Raw genomic sequence first — 20,602 nt, forward strand, 5'->3', positions numbered from 1 at the left:
ACTAACTACATCATCAGACAGGCTGGGGCTGAGGTAGATACTGACTACATCATCAGACTGGCTGGGCTGAGGTAGATACTGACTACATCATCAGACTGGCTGGGCTGAGGTGGATACTGATTACACAGACAGGCTGGGCTGAGGTGGATACTGATTACATCAACAGACAGGCTGGGCTTAGGTGGATACTGATACATCAACAGACAGGCTGGGGCTGAGGTGGATACTGATTACATCAACAGACAGGCTGGGCTGAGGTGGATACTGATACATCAACAGACAGGCTGGGGCTGAGGTAGATACTAACTACATCATCAGACAGGCTGGGGCTGAGGATAAATACTGATTACATCATCAGACAGGCTGGGGATCAGGTAGATACTGACTACATCATCAGACAGGCTGGGGCTGAGGTAGAGACTGACTACATCATCAGACTGGCTGGGGCTGAGGTAGATACTGACTACATCATCAGACTGGCTGGGGCTGAGGTAGAGACTGACTACATCATCAGACTGGCTTGGGCTGAGGTAGATACTGACTACATCATTAGACTGGCTGGGCTGAGGTAGATACTGATTACATCATCAGACAGGCTGGGGCTGAGGTAGATACTGACTACATCATCAGACTGGCTGGGGCTGAGGTAGATACTGATTACATCATCAGACTGGCTTGGGCTGAGGTAGATACTGATTACATCATCAGACTGGCTGGGGCTGAGGTAGATACTGATTACATCATCAGACTGGCTTGGGCTGAGGTAGATACTGATTACATCATCAGACTGGCTGGGGCTGAGATAGATACTGATTACATCATCAGACTGGCTTGGGCTGAGGTAGATACTGACTACATCATCAGACTGGCTGGGCTGAGGTAGATACTGATTACATCATCAGACAGGCTGGGGCTGAGGTAGATACTGACTACATCATCAGACTGGCTGGGGCTGAGGTAGATACTGATTACATCATCAGACTGGCTTGGGCTGAGGTAGATACTGATTACATCATCAGACAGGCTGGGGCTGAGGTAGATACTGACTACATCATCAGACTGGCTGGGGCTGAGGTAGATACTGACTACATCATCAGACTGGCTGGGGCTGAGGTAGAGACTGACTACATCATCAGACTGGCTTGGGCTGAGGTAGATACTGACTACATCATCAGACTGGCTGGGCTGAGGTAGATACTGATTACATCATCAGACAGGCTGGGGCTGCGGTAGATACTGACTACATCGTCAGACTGGCTGGGGCTGAGGTAGATACTGATTACATCATCAGACTGGCTTGGGCTGAGGTAGATACTGATTACATCATCAGACAGGCTGGGGCTGAGGTAGATACTGACTACATCAACAGACTGGCTGGGGCTGAGGTAGATACTGACTACATCATCAGACTGGCTGGGGCTGAGGTGGATACTGATTACATCAACAGACAGGCTGGGCTTAGGTGGATACTGATACATCAACAGACAGGCTGGGGCTGAGGTGGATACTGATTACATCAACAGACAGGCTGGACTGAGGTGGATACTGATACATCAACAGACAGGCTGGGGCTGAGGTAGATACTAACTACATCATCAGACAGGCTGGGGCTGAGGTAAATACTGATTACATCATCAGACAGGCTGGGGATCAGGTAGATACTGACTACATCATCAGACAGGCTGGGGCTGAGGTAGAGACTGACTACATCATCAGACTGGCTGGGGCTGAGGTAGATACTGACTACATCATCAGACTGGCTGGGGCTGAGGTAGAGACTGACTACATCATCAGACTGGCTTGGGCTGAGGTAGATACTGACTACATCATCAGACTGGCTGGGCTGAGGTAGATACTGATTACATCATCAGACAGGCTGGGGCTGAGGTAGATACTGACTACATCATCAGACTGGCTGGGGCTGAGGTAGATACTGATTACATCATCAGACTGGCTTGGGCTGAGGTAGATACTGATTACATCATCAGACAGGCTGGGGCTGAGGTAGATACTGACTACATCATCAGACTGGCTGGGGCTGAGGTAGATACTGATTACATCATCAGACAGGCTGGGGCTGAGGTAGATACTGACTACATCATCAGACTGGCTGGGGCTGAGGTAGATACTGACTACATCATCAGACTGGCTGGGGCTGAGGTAGATACTGACTACATCATCAGACTGGCTGGGCTGAGGTAGATACTGATTACATCATCAGACAGGCTGGGGCTGAGGTAAATACTAACTACATCATCAGACAGGCTGGGGCTGAGGTAGATACTGACTACATCATCAGACTGGCTGGGGCTGAGGTAGATACTCATTACATCATCAGACTGGCTTGGGCTGAGGTAGATACTGATTACATCATCAGACAGGCTGGGGCTGAGGTAGATACTGACTACATCATCAGACTGGCTGGGGCTGAGGTAGATACTGATTACATCATCAGACTGGCTTGGGCTGAGGTAGATACTGATTACATCATCAGACTGGCTGGGGCTGAGATAGATACTGATTACATCATCAGACTGGCTTGGGCTGAGGTAGATACTGACTACATCATCAGACTGGCTGGGCTGAGGTAGATACTGATTACATCATCAGACAGGCTGGGGCTGAGGTAGATACTGACTACATCATCAGACTGGCTGGGGCTGAGGTAGATACTGATTACATCATCAGACTGGCTTGGGCTGAGGTAGATACTGATTACATCATCAGACAGGCTGGGGCTGAGGTAGATACTGACTACATCATCAGACTGGCTGGGGCTGAGGTAGATACTGACTACATCATCAGACTGGCTGGGGCTGAGGTATATACTGATTACATCATCAGACAGGCTGGGGATGAGGTAGATACTGACTACATCATCAGACAGGCTGGGGCTGAGGTAAATACTAACTACATCATCAGACAGGCTGGGGCTGAGGTAAATACTAACTACATCATCAGACAGGCTGGGGCTGAGGTAGATACTGACTACATCATCAGACTGGCTGGGCTGAGGTAGATACTGACTACATCATCAGACTGGCTGGGCTGAGGTGGATACTGATTACACAGACAGGCTGGGCTGAGGTGGATACTGATTACATCAACAGACAGGCTGGGCTTAGGTGGATACTGATACATCAACAGACAGGCTGGGGCTGAGGTGGATACTGATTACATCAACAGACAGGCTGGGCTGAGGTGGATACTGATACATCAACAGACAGGCTGGGGCTGAGGTAGATACTAACTACATCATCAGACAGGCTGGGGCTGAGGATAAATACTGATTACATCATCAGACAGGCTGGGGATCAGGTAGATACTGACTACATCATCAGACAGGCTGGGGCTGAGGTAGAGACTGACTAAATCATCAGACTGGCTGGGGCTGAGGTAGATACTGACTACATCATCAGACTGGCTGGGGCTGAGGTAGAGACTGACTACATCATCAGACTGGCTTGGGCTGAGGTAGATACTGACTACATCATCAGACTGGCTGGGCTGAGGTAGATACTGATTACATCATCAGACAGGCTGGGGCTGAGGTAGATACTGACTACATCATCAGACTGGCTGGGGCTGAGGTAGATACTGATTACATCATCAGACTGGCTTGGGCTGAGGTAGATACTGATTACATCATCAGACAGGCTGGGGCTGAGGTAGATACTGACTACATCATCAGACTGGCTGGGGCTGAGGTAGATACTGATTACATCATCAGACAGGCTGGGGCTGAGGTAGATACTGACTACATCATCAGACTGGCTGGGGCTGAGGTAGATACTGACTACATCATCAGACTGGCTGGGCTGAGGTAGATACTGATTACATCATCAGACAGGCTGGGGCTGAGGTAAATACTAACTACATCATCAGACAGGTTGGGGCTGAGGTAGATACTGACTACATCATCAGACTGGCTGGGGCTGAGGTAGATACTGATTACATCATCAGACAGGCTGGGGCTGAGGTAGATACTGACTACATCATCAGACTGGCTGGGGCTGAGGTAGATACTGACTACATCATCAGACTGGCTGGGCTGAGGTAGATACTGATTACATCATCAGACAGGCTGGGGCTGAGGTAAATACTAACTACATCATCAGACAGGTTGGGGCTGAGGTAGATACTGACTACATCATCAGACTGGCTGGGGCTGAGGTAGATACTGATTACATCATCAGACTGGCTTGGGCTGAGGTAGATACTGATTACATCATCAGACTGGCTGGGGCTGAGGTAGATACTGATTACATCATCAGACTGGCTTGGGCTGAGGTAGATACTGATTACATCATCAGACTGGCTGGGGCTGAGATAGATACTGATTACATCATCAGACTGGCTTGGGCTGAGGTAGATACTGACTACATCATCAGACTGGCTGGGCTGAGGTAGATACTGATTACATCATCAGACAGGCTGGGGCTGAGGTAGATACTGACTACATCATCAGACTGGCTGGGGCTGAGGTAGATACTGATTACATCATCAGACTGTCTTGGGCTGAGGTAGATACTGATTACATCATCAGACAGGCTGGGGCTGAGGTAGATACTGACTACATCATCAGACTGGCTGGGGCTGAGGTAGATACTGACTACATCATCAGACTGGCTGGGGCTGAGGTAGATACTGATTACATCATCAGACAGGCTGGGGATGAGGTAGATACTGACTACATCATCAGACAGGCTGGGGCTGAGGTAAATAGACTGGCTGGGGAACTGACATCATCAGACAGGCTGGGGCTGAGGTAAATACTAACTACATCATCAGACAGGCTGGGGCTGAGGTAGATACTGACTACATCATCAGACTGGCTGGGCTGAGGTAGATACTGACTACATCATCAGACTGGCTGGGCTGAGGTGGATACTGATTACATCAACAGACAGGCTGGGCTGAGGTGGATACTGATTACATCAACAGACAGGCTGGGCTTAGGTGGATACTGATACATCAACAGACAGGCTGGGGCTGAGGTGGATACTGATTACATCAACAGACAGGCTGGGCTGAGGTGGATACTGATACATCAACAGACAGGCTGGGGCTGAGGTAGATACTAACTACATCATCAGACAGGCTGGGGCTGAGGATAAATACTGATTACATCATCAGACAGGCTGGGGATCAGGTAGATACTGACTACATCATCAGACAGGCTGGGGCTGAGGTAGAGACTGACTACATCATCAGACTGGCTGGGGCTGAGGTAGATACTGACTACATCATCAGACTGGCTGGGGCTGAGGTAGAGACTGACTACATCATCAGACTGGCTTGGGCTGAGGTAGATACTGACTACATCATCAGACTGGCTGGGCTGAGGTAGATACTGATTACATCATCAGACAGGCTGGGGCTGAGGTAGAGACTGACTACATCATCAGACTGGCTGGGGCTGAGGTAGATACTGATTACATCATCAGACTGGCTTGGGCTGAGGTAGATACTGATTACATCATCAGACAGGCTGGGGCTGAGGTAGATACTGACTACATCATCAGACTGGCTGGGGCTGAGGTAGATACTGACTACATCATCAGACTGGCTGGGGCTGAGGTAGATACTGATTACATCATCAGACAGGCTGGGGATGAGGTAGATACTGACTACATCATCAGACAGGCTGGGGCTGAGGTAAATACTAACTACATCATCAGACAGGCTGGGGCTGAGGTAAATACTAACTACATCATCAGACAGGCTGGGGCTGAGGTAGATACTGACTACATCATCAGACTGGCTGGGCTGAGGTAGATACTGACTACATCATCATACTGGCTGGGCTGAGGTGGATACTGATTACACAGACAGGCTGGGCTGGGGTGGATACTGATTACATCAACAGACAGGCTGGGCTTAGGTGGATACTGATACATCAACAGACAGGCTGGGGCTGAGGTGGATACTGATTACATCAACAGACAGGCTGGGGCTGAGGTAGAGACTGACTAAATCATCAGACTGGCTGGGGCTGAGGTAGATACTGACTACATCATCAGACTGGCTTGGGCTGAGGTAGATACTGATTACATCATCAGACAGGCTGGGGCTGAGGTAGATACTGACTACATCATCAGACTGGCTGGGGCTGAGGTAGATACTGATTACATCATCAGACAGGCTGGGGCTGAGGTAGATACTGACTACATCATCAGACTGGCTGGGGCTGAGGTAGATACTGACTACATCATCAGACTGGCTGGGGCTGAGGTAGATACTGACTACATCATCAGACTGGCTGGGCTGAGGTAGATACTGATTACATCATCAGACAGGCTGGGGCTGAGGTAAATACTAACTACATCATCAGACAGGTTGGGGCTGAGGTAGATACTGACTACATCATCAGACTGGCTGGGGCTGAGGTAGATACTGATTACATCATCAGACTGGCTTGGGCTGAGGTAGATACTGATTACATCATCAGACTGGCTGGGGCTGAGGTAGATACTGATTACATCATCAGACTGGCTTGGGCTGAGGTAGATACTGATTACATCATCAGACTGGCTGGGGCTGAGATAGATACTGATTACATCATCAGACTGGCTTGGGCTGAGGTAGATACTGACTACATCATCAGACTGGCTGGGCTGAGGTAGATACTGATTACATCACCAGACAGGCTGGGGCTGAGGTAGATACTGACTACATCATCAGACTGGCTGGGGCTGAGGTAGATACTGATTACATCATCAGACTGGCTTGGGCTGAGGTAGATACTGATTACATCATCAGACAGGCTGGGGCTGAGGTAGATACTGACTACATCATCAGACTGGCTGGGGCTGAGGTAGATACTGACTACATCATCAGACTGGCTGGGGCTGAGGTAGATACTGATTACATCATCAGACAGGCTGGGGATGAGGTAGATACTGACTACATCATCAGACAGGCTGGGGCTGAGGTAAATACTAACTACATCATCAGACAGGCTGGGGCTGAGGTAAATACTAACTACATCATCAGACAGGCTGGGGCTGAGGTAGATACTGACTACATCATCAGACTGGCTGGGCTGAGGTAGATACTGACTACATCATCAGACTGGCTGGGCTGAGGTGGATACTGATTACACAGACAGGCTGGGATGAGGTGGATACTGATTACATCAACAGACAGGCTGGGCTTAGGTGGATACTGATACATCAACAGACAGGCTGGGGCTGAGGTGGATACTGATTACATCAACAGACAGGCTGGGCTGAGGTGGATACTGATACATCAACAGACAGGCTGGGGCTGAGGTAGATACTAACTACATCATCAGACAGGCTGGGGCTGAGGATAAATACTGATTACATCATCAGACAGGCTGGGGATCAGGTAGATACTGACTACATCATCAGACAGGCTGGGGCTGAGGTAGAGACTGACTACATCATCAGACTGGCTGGGGCTGAGGTAGATACTGACTACATCATCAGACTGGCTGGGGCTGAGGTAGAGACTGACTACATCATCAGACTGGCTTGGGCTGAGGTAGATACTGACTACATCATCAGACTGGCTGGGCTGAGGTAGATACTGATTACATCATCAGACAGGCTGGGGCTGAGGTAGATACTGACTACATCATCAGACTGGCTGGGGCTGAGGTAGATACTGATTACATCATCAGACTGGCTTGGGCTGAGGTAGATACTGATTACATCATCAGACAGGCTGGGGCTGAGGTAGATACTGACTACATCATCAGACTGGCTGGGGCTGAGGTAGATACTGACTACATCATCAGACTGGCTGGGGCTGAGGTAGATACTGATTACATCATCAGACAGGCTGGGGATGAGGTAGATACTGACTACATCATCAGACAGGCTGGGGCTGAGGTAAATACTAACTACATCATCAGACAGGCTGGGGCTGAGGTAAATACTAACTACATCATCAGACAGGCTGGGGCTGAGGTAGATACTGACTACATCATCAGACTGGCTGGGCTGAGGTAGATACTGACTACATCATCATACTGGCTGGGCTGAGGTGGATACTGATTACACAGACAGGCTGGGCTGAGGTGGATACTGATTACATCAACAGACAGGCTGGGCTTAGGTGGATACTGATACATCAACAGACAGGCTGGGGCTGAGGTGGATACTGATTACATCAACAGACAGGCTGGGCTGAGGTGGATACTGATACATCAACAGACAGGCTGGGGCTGAGGTAGATACTAACTACATCATCAGACAGGCTGGGGCTGAGGTAAATACTGATTACATCATCAGACAGGCTGGGGATCAGGTAGATACTGACTACATCATCAGACAGGCTGGGGCTGAGGTAGAGACTGACTACATCATCAGACTGGCTGGGGCTGAGGTAGATACTGACTACATCATCAGACTGGCTGGGGCTGAGGTAGAGACTGACTACATCATCAGACTGGCTTGGGCTGAGGTAGATACTGACTACATCATCAGACTGGCTGGGCTGAGGTAGATACTGATTACATCATCAGACAGGCTGGGGCTGAGGTAGATACTGACTACATCATCAGACTGGCTGGGGCTGAGGTAGATACTGATTACATCATCAGACTGGCTTGGGCTGAGGTAGATACTGATTACATCATCAGACAGGCTGGGGCTGAGGTAGATACTGACTACATCATCAGACTGGCTGGGGCTGAGGTAGATACTGATTACATCATCAGACAGGCTGGGGCTGAGGTAGATACTGACTACATCATCAGACTGGCTGGGGCTGAGGTAGATACTGATTACATCATCAGACTGGCTTGGGCTGAGGTAGATACTGACTACATCATCAGACTGGCTTGGGCTGAGGTAAATACTGACTACATCATCAGACTGGCTTGGGCTGAGGTAGATACTGATTACATCATCAGACAGGCTGGGGCTGAGGTAGATACTGACTACATCATCAGACTGGCTGGGGCTGAGGTAGATACTGATTACATCATCAGACTGGCTTGGGCTGAGGTAGATACTGATTACATCATCAGACTGGCTTGGGCTGAGGTAAATACTGACTACATCATCAGACTGGCTGGGCTGAGGTAGATACTGATTACATCATCAGACAGGCTGGGGCTGAGGTAGATACTGACTACATCATCAGACTGGCTGGGGCTGAGGTAGATACTGATTACATCATCAGACTGGCTTGGGCTGAGGTAGATACTGATTACATCATCAGACAGGCTGGGGCTGAGGTAGATACTGACTACATCATCAGACTGGCTGGGGCTGAGGTAGATACTGACTACATCATCAGACTGGCTGGGGCTGAGGTAGATACTGATTACATCATCAGACAGGCTGGGGATGAGGTAGATACTGACTACATCATCAGACAGGCTGGGGCTGAGGTAAATACTAACTACATCATCAGACAGGCTGGGGCTGAGGTAGATACTGACTACATCATCAGACTGGCTGGGCTGAGGTAGATACTGACTACATCATCAGACTGGCTGGGCTGAGGTGGATACTGATTACACAGACAGGCTGGGCTGAGGTGGATACTGATTACATCAACAGACAGGCTGGGCTTAGGTGGATACTGATACATCAACAGACAGGCTGGGGCTGAGGTGGATACTGATTACATCAACAGACAGGCTGGGCTGAGGTGGATACTGATACATCAACAGACAGGCTGGGGCTGAGGTAGATACTAACTACATCATCAGACAGGCTGGGGCTGAGGTAAATACTGATTACATCATCAGACAGGCTGGGGATCAGGTAGATACTGACTACATCATCAGACAGGCTGGGGCTGAGGTAGAGACTGACTACATCATCAGACTGGCTGGGGCTGAGGTAGATACTGACTACATCATCAGACTGGCTGGGGCTGAGGTAGAGACTGACTACATCATCAGACTGGCTGGGCTGAGGTAGATACTGATTACATCATCAGACAGGCTGGGGCTGAGGTAGATACTGACTACATCATCAGACTGGCTGGGGCTGAGGTAGATACTGATTACATCATCAGACTGGCTTGGGCTGAGGTAGATACTGATTACATCATCAGACAGGCTGGGGCTGAGGTAGATACTGACTACATCATCAGACTGGCTGGGGCTGAGGTAGATACTGACTACATCATCAGACTGGCTGGGGCTGAGGTAGATACTGATTACATCATCAGACAGGCTGGGGCTGAGAGATACTGACTACATCATCAGACTGGCTGGGGCTGAGGTAGATACTGATTACATCATCAGACTGGCTTGGGCTGAGGTAGATACTGATTACATCATCAGACAGGCTGGGGCTGAGGTAGATACTGACTACATCATCAGACTGGCTGGGGCTGAGGTAGATACTGACTACATCATCAGACTGGCTGGGGCTGAGGTAGATACTGATTACATCATCAGACAGGCTGGGGATGAGGTAGATACTGACTACATCATCAGACAGGCTGGGGATGAGGTAGATACTGACTATATCATCAGACAGGCTGGGGATGAGGTGGATACTGATTACATCATCAGACAGGCTGGGGCTGAGGTAGAGACTGATTACATCATCAGACAGGCTGGGGCTGAGGTGGATACTGATTACATCATCAGACAGGCTGGGGCTGAGGTAAATACTAACTACATCATCAGACAGGCTGGGGCTGAGGTAAATACTAACTACATCATCAGACAGGCTGGGGCTGAGGTAGATACTGACTACATCATCAGACTGGCTGGGCTGAGGTAGATACTGACTACATCATCAGACTGGCTGGGCTGAGGTAGATACTGATTACATCATCAGACAGGCTGGGGATGAGGTAGATACTGACTACATCATCAGACAGGCTGGGGATGAGGTAGATACTGACTATATCATCAGACAGGCTGGGGATGAGGTGGATACTGATTACATCATCAGACAGGCTGGGGCTGAGGTAGAGACTGATTACATCATCAGACAGGCTGGGGCTGAGGTGGATACTGATTACATCATCAGACAGGCTGGGGCTGAGGTAAATACTAACTACATCATCAGACAGGCTGGGGCTGAGATAGATACTGACTACATCATCAGACTGGCTGGGGCTGAGGTAGATACTGACTACATCATCAGACTGGCTGGGCTGAGGTAGATACTGACTACATCATCAGACTGGCTGGGCTGAGGTAGATACTGATTACATCATCAGACAGGCTGGGGCTGAGGTAAATACTAACTACATCATCAGACAGGCTGGGGCTGAGATAGATACTGACTACATCATCAGACTGGCTGGGCTGAGGTAGATACTGATTACATCATCAGACTGGCTTGGGCTGAGGTAGATACTGATTACATCATCAGACTGGCTGGGCTGAGGTGGATACTGATTACACAGACAGGCTGGGCTTAGGTGGATACTGATACATCAACAGACAGGCTGGGGCTGAGGTAGATACTGACTACATCATCAGACTGGCTGGGGCTGAGGTAGATACTGACTACATCATCAGACTGGCTGGGGCTGAGGTAGATACTGATTACATCATCAGACAGGCTGGGGATGAGGTAGATACTGACTACATCATCAGACAGGCTGGGGATGAGGTAGATACTGACTATATCATCAGACAGGCTGGGGATGAGGTGGATACTGATTACATCATCAGACTGGCAGGGGCTGAGGTAGATACTGATTACATCATCAGACAGGCTGGGGCTGAGGTAAATACTAACTACATCATCAGACAGGCTGGGGCTGAGGTAAATACTAACTACATCATCAGACTGGCTGGGCTGAGGTGGATACTGATTACACAGACAGGCTGGGCTGAGGTGGATACTGATTACATCAACAGACATGCTGGGCTTAGGTGGATACTGATACATCAACAGACAGGCTGGGGCTGAGGTGGATACTGATTACATCAACAGACAGGCTGGGCTGAGGTGGATACTGATACATCAACAGACAGGCTGGGGCTGAGGTAGATACTAACTACATCATCAGACAGGCTGGGGCTGAGGTAGATACTGACTACATCATCAGACTGGCTGGACTGAGGTAGATACTGACTACATCATCAGACAGGCTGGGGCTGAGGTAGATACTGACTACATCATCAGACTGGCTGGGGCTGAGGTAGATACTGATTACATAATCAGACTGGCTGGGGCTGAGGTAGATACTGATTACATCATCAGACAGGCTGGGGCTGAGGTAGATACTGACTACATCATCAGACTGGCTGGGGCTGAGGTAGATACTGACTACATCCTCAGACTGGCTGGGGCTGAGGTAGATACTGATTACATCATCAGACAGGCTGGGGATGAGGTAGATACTGACTACATCATCAGACAGGCTGGGGATGAGGTAAATACTAACTACATCATCAGACTGGCTGGGCTGAGGTGGATACTGATTACACAGACAGTCTGGGCTGAGGTGGATACTGATTACATCAACAGACATGCTGGGCTTAGGTGGATACTGATACATCAACAGACAGGCTGGGGCTGAGGTAAATACTAACTACATCATCAGACAGGCTGGGGCTGAGGTAGATACTGACTACATCATCAGACTGGCTGGGGCTGAGGTAGATACTGATTACATCATCAGACTGGCTTGGGCTGAGGTAGATACTGATTACATCATCAGACTGGCTGGGGCTGAGATAGATACTGATTACATCATCAGACTGGCTGGGCTGAGGTAGATACTGATTACATCATCAGACAGGCTGGGGCTGAGGTAGATACTGACTACATCATCAGACTGGCTGGGGCTGAGGTAGATACTGATTACATCATCAGACTGGCTTGGGCTGAGGTAGATACTGATTACATCATCAGACAGGCTGGGGTTGAGGTAGATACTGACTACATCATCAGACTGGCTGGGGCTGAGGTAGATACTGATTACATCATCAGACAGGCTGGGGATGAGGTAGATACTGACTACATCATCAGATAGGCTGGGGATGAGGTAGATACTGACTACATCATCAGACAGGCTGGGGATGAGGTAGAGACTGACTACATCATCAGACTGGCTGGGGCTGAGGTAGATACTGACTACATCATCAGACTGGCTGGGGCTGAGGTAGAGACTGACTACATCATCAGACTCGCTGGGGCTGAGGTAGATACTGACTACATCATCAGACTGGCTGGGCTGAGGTAGATACTGATTACATCATCAGACAGGCTGGGGCTGAGAGATACTGACTACATCATCAGACTGGCTGGGGCTGAGGTAGATACTGACTACATCATCAGACTGGCTGGGCTGAGGTGGATACTGATTACATCATCAGACAGGCTGGGGCTGAGGTAGATACTGACTACATCATCAGACTGGCTGGGGCTGAGGTAGATACTGATTACATCATCAGACAGGCTGGGGCTGAGGTAAAGACTAACTACATCATCAGACAGGCTGGGGCTGAGGTAAATACTAACGACATCATCAGACAGGCTGGGGCTGAGGTAGATACTGACTACATCATCAGACTGGCTGGGCTGAGGTAGATACTGACTACATCATCTGACTGGCTGGGCTGAGGTGGATACTGATTACACAGACAGGCTGGGCTGAGGTGGATACTGATTACATCAACAGACAGGGTGGGCTTAGGTGGATACTGATACATCAACAGACAGGCTGGGGCTGAGGTGGATACTGATTACATCAACAGACAGGCTGGGCTGAGGTGGATACTGATACATCAACAGACAGGCTGGGGCTGAGGTAGATACTAACTACATCATCAGACAGGCTGGGGCTGAGGTAAATACTAACTACATCATCAGACAGGCTGGGGCTGAGGTAGATACTGACTACATCATCAGACTGGCTGGGCTGAGGTAGATACTGACTACATCATCAGACAGGCTGGGGCTGAGGTAGATACTGACTACATCATCAGACTGGCTGGGGCTGAGGTAGATACTGATTACATAATCAGACTGGCTGGGGCTGAGGTAGATACTGATTACATCATCAGACAGGCTGGGGCTGAGGTAGATACTGACTACATCATCAGACTGGCTGGGGCTGAGGTGGATACTGACTACATCATCAGACTGGCTGGGGCTGAGGTAGATACTGATTACATCATCAGACAGGCTGGGGATGAGGTAGATACTGACTACATCATCAGACAGGCTGGGGATGAGGTAGATACTGACTATATCATCAGACAGGCTGGGGATGAGGTGGATACTGATTACATCATCAGACTGGCAGGGGCTGAGGTAGATACTGACTACATCATCAGACTGGCTGGGGCTGAGGTAGATACTGATTACATCATCAGACAGGCTGGGGATGAGGTAGATACTGACTACATCATCAGACAGGCTGGGGATGAGGTAGATACTGACTATATCATCAGACTGGCTGGGGTCTGAGGTGGATACTGATTACATCAACAGACAGGCTGGGGCTGAGGTGGATACTGATTACATCATCAGACAGGCTGGGGCTAAGGTAGAGACTGACTACATCATCAGACTGGCTGGGGCTGAGAGATACTGACTACATCATCAGACTGGCTGGGGCTGAGGTAGATACTGATTACATCATCAGACTGGCTTGGGCTGAGGTAGATACTGATTACATCATCAGACAGGCTGGGGCTGAGGTAGATACTGATTACATCAACAGACATGCTGGGCTTAGGTGGATACTGATACATCAACAGACAGGCTGGGGCTGAGGTGGATACTGATTACATCAACAGACAGGCTGGGCTGAGGTGGATACTGATACATCAACAGACAGGCTGGGGCTGAGGTAGATACTAACTACATCATCAGACAGGCTGGGGCTGAGGTAGATACTGACTACATCATCAGACTGGCTGGGGCTGAGGTAGATACTGATTACATAATCAGACTGGCTGGGGCTGAGGTAGATACTGATTACATCATCAGACAGGCTGGGGCTGAGGTAGATACTGACTACATCATCAGACTGGCTGGGGCTGAGGTAGATACTGACTACATCATCAGACTGGCTGGGGCTGAGGTAGATACTGATTACATCATCAGACAGGCTGGGGATGAGGTAGATACTGACTACATCATCAGACAGGCTGGGGATGAGGTAGATACTGACTATATCATCAGACAGGCTGGGGATGAGGTGGATACTGATTACATCAACAGACAGGCTGGGGCTGAGGTGGATACTGATTACATCATCAGACTGGCTGGGGTCTGAGGTAGATACAGACTACATCATCAGACTGGCTGGGGCTGAGGTGGATACTGACTACATCATCAGACAGGCTGGGGATGAGGTAGATACTGATTACATCATCAGACAGGCTGGGGCTGAGGTAGATACTGACTACATCATCAGACTGGCTGGGGCTGAGGTAGATACTGATTACATCATCAGACTGGCTGGGCTGAGGTAGATACTGATTACATCATCAGACAGGCTGGGGCTGAGGTAAATACTAACTACATCATCAGACAGGCTGGGGCTGAGATAGATACTGACTACATCATCAGACTGGCTGGGGCTGAGGTAGATACTGACTACATCATCAGACTGGCTCGGCTGAGGTAGATACTGACTACATCATCAGACTGGCTGGGCTGAGGTAGATACTGATTACATCATCAGACAGGCTGGGGCTGAGGTAAATACTAACTACATCATCAGACAGGCTGGGGCTGAGATAGATACTGACTACATCATCAGACTGGCTGGGGCTGAGGTAGATACTGATTACATCATCAGACTGGCTTGGGCTGAGGTAGATACTGATTACATCATCAGACAGGCTGGGGCTGAGGTAGATACTGACTACATCATCAGACTGGCTGGGGCTGAGGTAGATACTGATTACATCATCAGACTGGCTTGGGCAGATAGATACTGATTACATCATCAGACTGGCTGGGGCTGAGGTAGATACTGATTACATCATCAGACTGGCTTGGGCTGAGGTAGATACTGACTACATCATCAGACTGGCTGGGCTGAGGTAGATACTGATTACATCATCAGACAGGCTGGGGCTGAGGTAGATACTGACTACATCATCAGACTGGCTGGGGCTGAGGTAGATACTGATTACATCATCAGACTGGCTTGGGCTGAGGTAGATACTGATTACATCATCAGACAGGCTGGGGCTGAGGTAGATACTGACTACATCATCAGACTGGCTGGGGCTGAGGTAGATACTGATTACATCATCAGACAGGCTGGGGATGAGGTAGATACTGACTACATCATCAGATAGGCTGGGGATGAGGTAGATACTGACTACATCATCAGACAGGCTGGGGATGAGGTGGATACTGATTACATCAACAGACAGGCTGGGGCTGAGATGGATACTGATTACATCATCAGACAGGCTGGGGCTGAGGTAGAGACTGACTACATCATCAGACTGGCTGGGGCTGAGGTAGATACTGACTACATCATCAGACTGGCTGGGCTGAGGTAGATACTGATTACATCATCAGACAGGCTGGGGCTGAGAGATACTGACTACATCATCAGACTGGCTGGGGCTGAGGTAGATACTGACTACATCATCAGACTGGCTGGGCTGAGGTGGATACTGATTACATCATCAGACAGGCTGGGGCTGAGGTAGATACTGACTACATCATCAGACTGGCTGGGGCTGAGGTAGATACTGATTACATCATCAGACAGGCTGGGGCTGAGGTAAAGACTAACTACATCATCAGACAGGCTGGGGCTGAGGTAAATACTAACGACATCATCAGACAGGCTGGGGCTGAGGTAGATACTGACTACATCATCAGACAGGCTGGGGATGAGGTAGATACTGACTACATCATCAGACAGGCTGGGGATGAGGTAGATACTGACTACATCATCAGACTGGCTGGGGCTGAGGTAGATACTGATTACATCATCAGACAGGCTGGGGATGAGGTAGATACTGACTATATCATCAGACAGGCTGGGGATGAGGTGGATACTGATTACATCAACAGACAGGCTGGGGCTGAGGTGGATACTGATTACATCATCAGACTGGCTGGGGTCTGAGGTAGATACTGACTACATCATCAGACAGGCTGTGGCTGAGGTAGATACTGACTACATCATCAGACTGGCTGGGGCTGAGGTAGATACTGACTACATCATCAGACAGGCTGGGGATGAGGTAGATACTGATTACATCATCAGACAGGCTGGGGCTGAGGTAGATACTGACTACATCATCAGACTGGCTGGGGCTGAGGTAGATACTGATTACATCATCAGACAGGCTGGGGATGAGGTAGATACTGACTACATCATCAGACAGGCTGGGGATGAGGTAGATACTGACTATATCATCAGACAGGCTGGGGATGAGGTGGATACTGATTACATCATCAGACAGGCTGGGGCTGAGGTAGAGACTGATTACATCATCAGACAGGCTGGGGCTGAGGTGGATACTGATTACATCATCAGACAGGCTGGGGCTGAGGTAAAACTAACTACATCATCAGACAGGCTGGGGCTGAGGTAAATACTAACTACATCATCAGACAGGCTGGGGCTGAGGTAGATACTGACTACATCATCAGACTGGCTGGGCTGAGGTAGATACTGATTACATCATCAGACAGGCTGGGGCTGAGGTAAATACTAACTACATCATCAGACAGGCTGGGGCTGAGATAGATACTGACTACATCATCAGACTGGCTGGGGCTGAGGTAGATACTGATTACATCATCAGACTGGCTTGGGCTGAGGTAGATACTGATTACATCATCAGACAGGCTGGGGCTGAGGTAGATACTGACTACATCATCAGACTGGCTGGGGCTGAGGTAGATACTGATTACATCATCAGACTGGCTTGGGCTGAGGTAGATACTGATTACATCATCAGACTGGCTGGGGCTGAGGTAGATACTGATTACATCATCAGACTGGCTTGGGCTGAGGTAGATACTGACTACATCATCAGACTGGCTGGGCTGAGGTAGATACTGATTACATCATCAGACAGGCTGGGGCTGAGGTAGATACTGACTACATCATCAGACTGGCTGGGGCTGAGGTAGATACTGATTACATCATCAGACTGGCTGGGCTGAGGTGGATACTGATTACATCATCAGACAGGCTGGGGCTGAGGTAGATACTGACTACATCATCAGACTGGCTGGGGCTGAGGTAGATACTGATTACATCATCAGACAGGCTGGGGCTGAGGTAAAGACTAACTACATCATCAGACAGGCTGGGGCTGAGGTAAATACTAACGACATCATCAGACAGGCTGGGGCTGAGGTAGATACTGACTACATCATCAGACAGGCTGGGGATGAGGTAGATACTGACTACATCATCAGACAGGCTGGGGATGTAGATACTGACTACATCATCAGACTGGCTGGGGCTGAGGTAGATACTGATTACATCATCAGACAGGCTGGGGATGAGGTAGATACTGACTATATCATCAGACAGGCTGGGGATGAGGTGGATACTGATTACATCAACAGACAGGCTGGGGCTGAGGTGGATACTGATTACATCATCAGACTGGCTGGGGTCTGAGGTAGATACTGACTACATCATCAGACAGGCTGTGGCTGAGGTAGATACTGACTACATCATCAGACTGGCTGGGGCTGAGGTAGATACTGACTACATCATCAGACAGGCTGGGGATGAGGTAGATACTGATTACATCATCAGACAGGCTGGGGCTGAGGTAGATACTGACTACATCATCAGACTGGCTGGGGCTGAGGTAGATACTGATTACATCATCAGACAGGCTGGGGATGAGGTAGATACTGACTACATCATCAGACAGGCTGGGGATGAGGTAGATACTGACTATATCATCAGACAGGCTGGGGATGAGGTGGATACTGATTACATCATCAGACAGGCTGGGGCTGAGTAGAGACTGATTACATCATCAGACAGGCTGGGGCTGAGGTGGATACTGATTACATCATCAGACAGGCTGGGGCTGAGGTAAAACTAACTACATCATCAGACAGGCTGGGGCTGAGGTAAATACTAACTACATCATCAGACAGGCTGGGGCTGAGGTAGATACTGACTACATCATCAGACTGGCTGGGCTGAGGTAGATACTGATTACATCATCAGACAGGCTGGGGCTGAGGTAAATACTAACTACATCATCAGACAGGCTGGGGCTGAGATAGATACTGACTACATCATCAGACTGGCTGGGGCTGAGGTAGATACTGATTACATCATCAGACTGGCTTGGGCTGAGGTAGATACTGATTACATCATCAGACAGGCTGGGGCTGAGGTAGATACTGACTACATCATCAGACTGGCTGGGGCTGAGGTAGATACTGATTACATCATCAGACTGGCTTGGGCTGAGGTAGATACTGATTACATCATCAGACTGGCTGGGGCTGAGGTAGATACTGATTACATCATCAGACTGGCTTGGGCTGAGGTAGATACTGACTACATCATCAGACTGGCTGGGCTGAGGTAGATACTGATTACATCATCAGACAGGCTGGGGCTGAGGTAGATACTGACTACATCATCAGACTGGCTGGGGCTGAGGTAGATACTGATTACATCATCAGACTGGCTTGGGCTGAGGTAGATACTGATTACATCATCAGACAGGCTGGGGCTGAGGTAGATACTGACTACATCATCAGACTGGCTGGGGCTGAGGTAGATACTGATTACATCATCAGACAGGCTGGGGATGAGGTAGATACTGACTACATCATCAGATAGGCTGGGGATGAGGTAGATACTGACTACATCATCAGACAGGCTGGGGATGAGGTGGATACTGATTACATCAACAGACAGGCTGGGGCTGAGATGGATACTGATTACATCATCAGACAGGCTGGGGCTGAGGTAGAGACTGACTACATCATCAGACTGGCTGGGGCTGAGGTAGATACTGACTACATCATCAGACTGGCTGGGCTGAGGTAGATACTGATTACATCATCAGACAGGCTGGGGCTGAGAGATACTGACTACATCATCAGACTGGCTGGGGCTGAGGTAGATACTGACTACATCATCAGACTGGCTGGGCTGAGGTGGATACTGATTACATCATCAGACAGGCTGGGGCTGAGGTAGATACTGACTACATCATCAGACTGGCTGGGGCTGAGGTAGATACTGATTACATCATCAGACAGGCTGGGGCTGAGGTAAAGACTAACTACATCATCAGACAGGCTGGGGCTGAGGTAAATACTAACGACATCATCAGACAGGCTGGGGCTGAGGTAGATACTGACTACATCATCAGACAGGCTGGGGATGAGGTAGATACTGACTACATCATCAGACAGGCTGGGGATGAGGTAGATACTGACTACATCATCAGACTGGCTGGGGCTGAGGTAGATACTGATTACATCATCAGACAGGCTGGGGATGAGGTAGATACTGACTATATCATCAGACAGGCTGGGGATGAGGTGGATACTGATTACATCAACAGACAGGCTGGGGCTGAGGTGGATACTGATTACATCATCAGACAGGCTGGGGCTGAGGTAAAACTAACTACATCATCAGACAGGCTGGGGCTGAGGTAGATACTGACTACATCATCAGACAGGCTGGGGCTGAGGTAGATACTGACTAC

The sequence above is a fragment of the Oncorhynchus nerka genome, linkage group LG27, assembly GCF_034236695.1.
Source record: "Oncorhynchus nerka isolate Pitt River linkage group LG27, Oner_Uvic_2.0, whole genome shotgun sequence".
NCBI classification, from domain to species: domain Eukaryota; kingdom Metazoa; phylum Chordata; class Actinopteri; order Salmoniformes; family Salmonidae; genus Oncorhynchus; species Oncorhynchus nerka.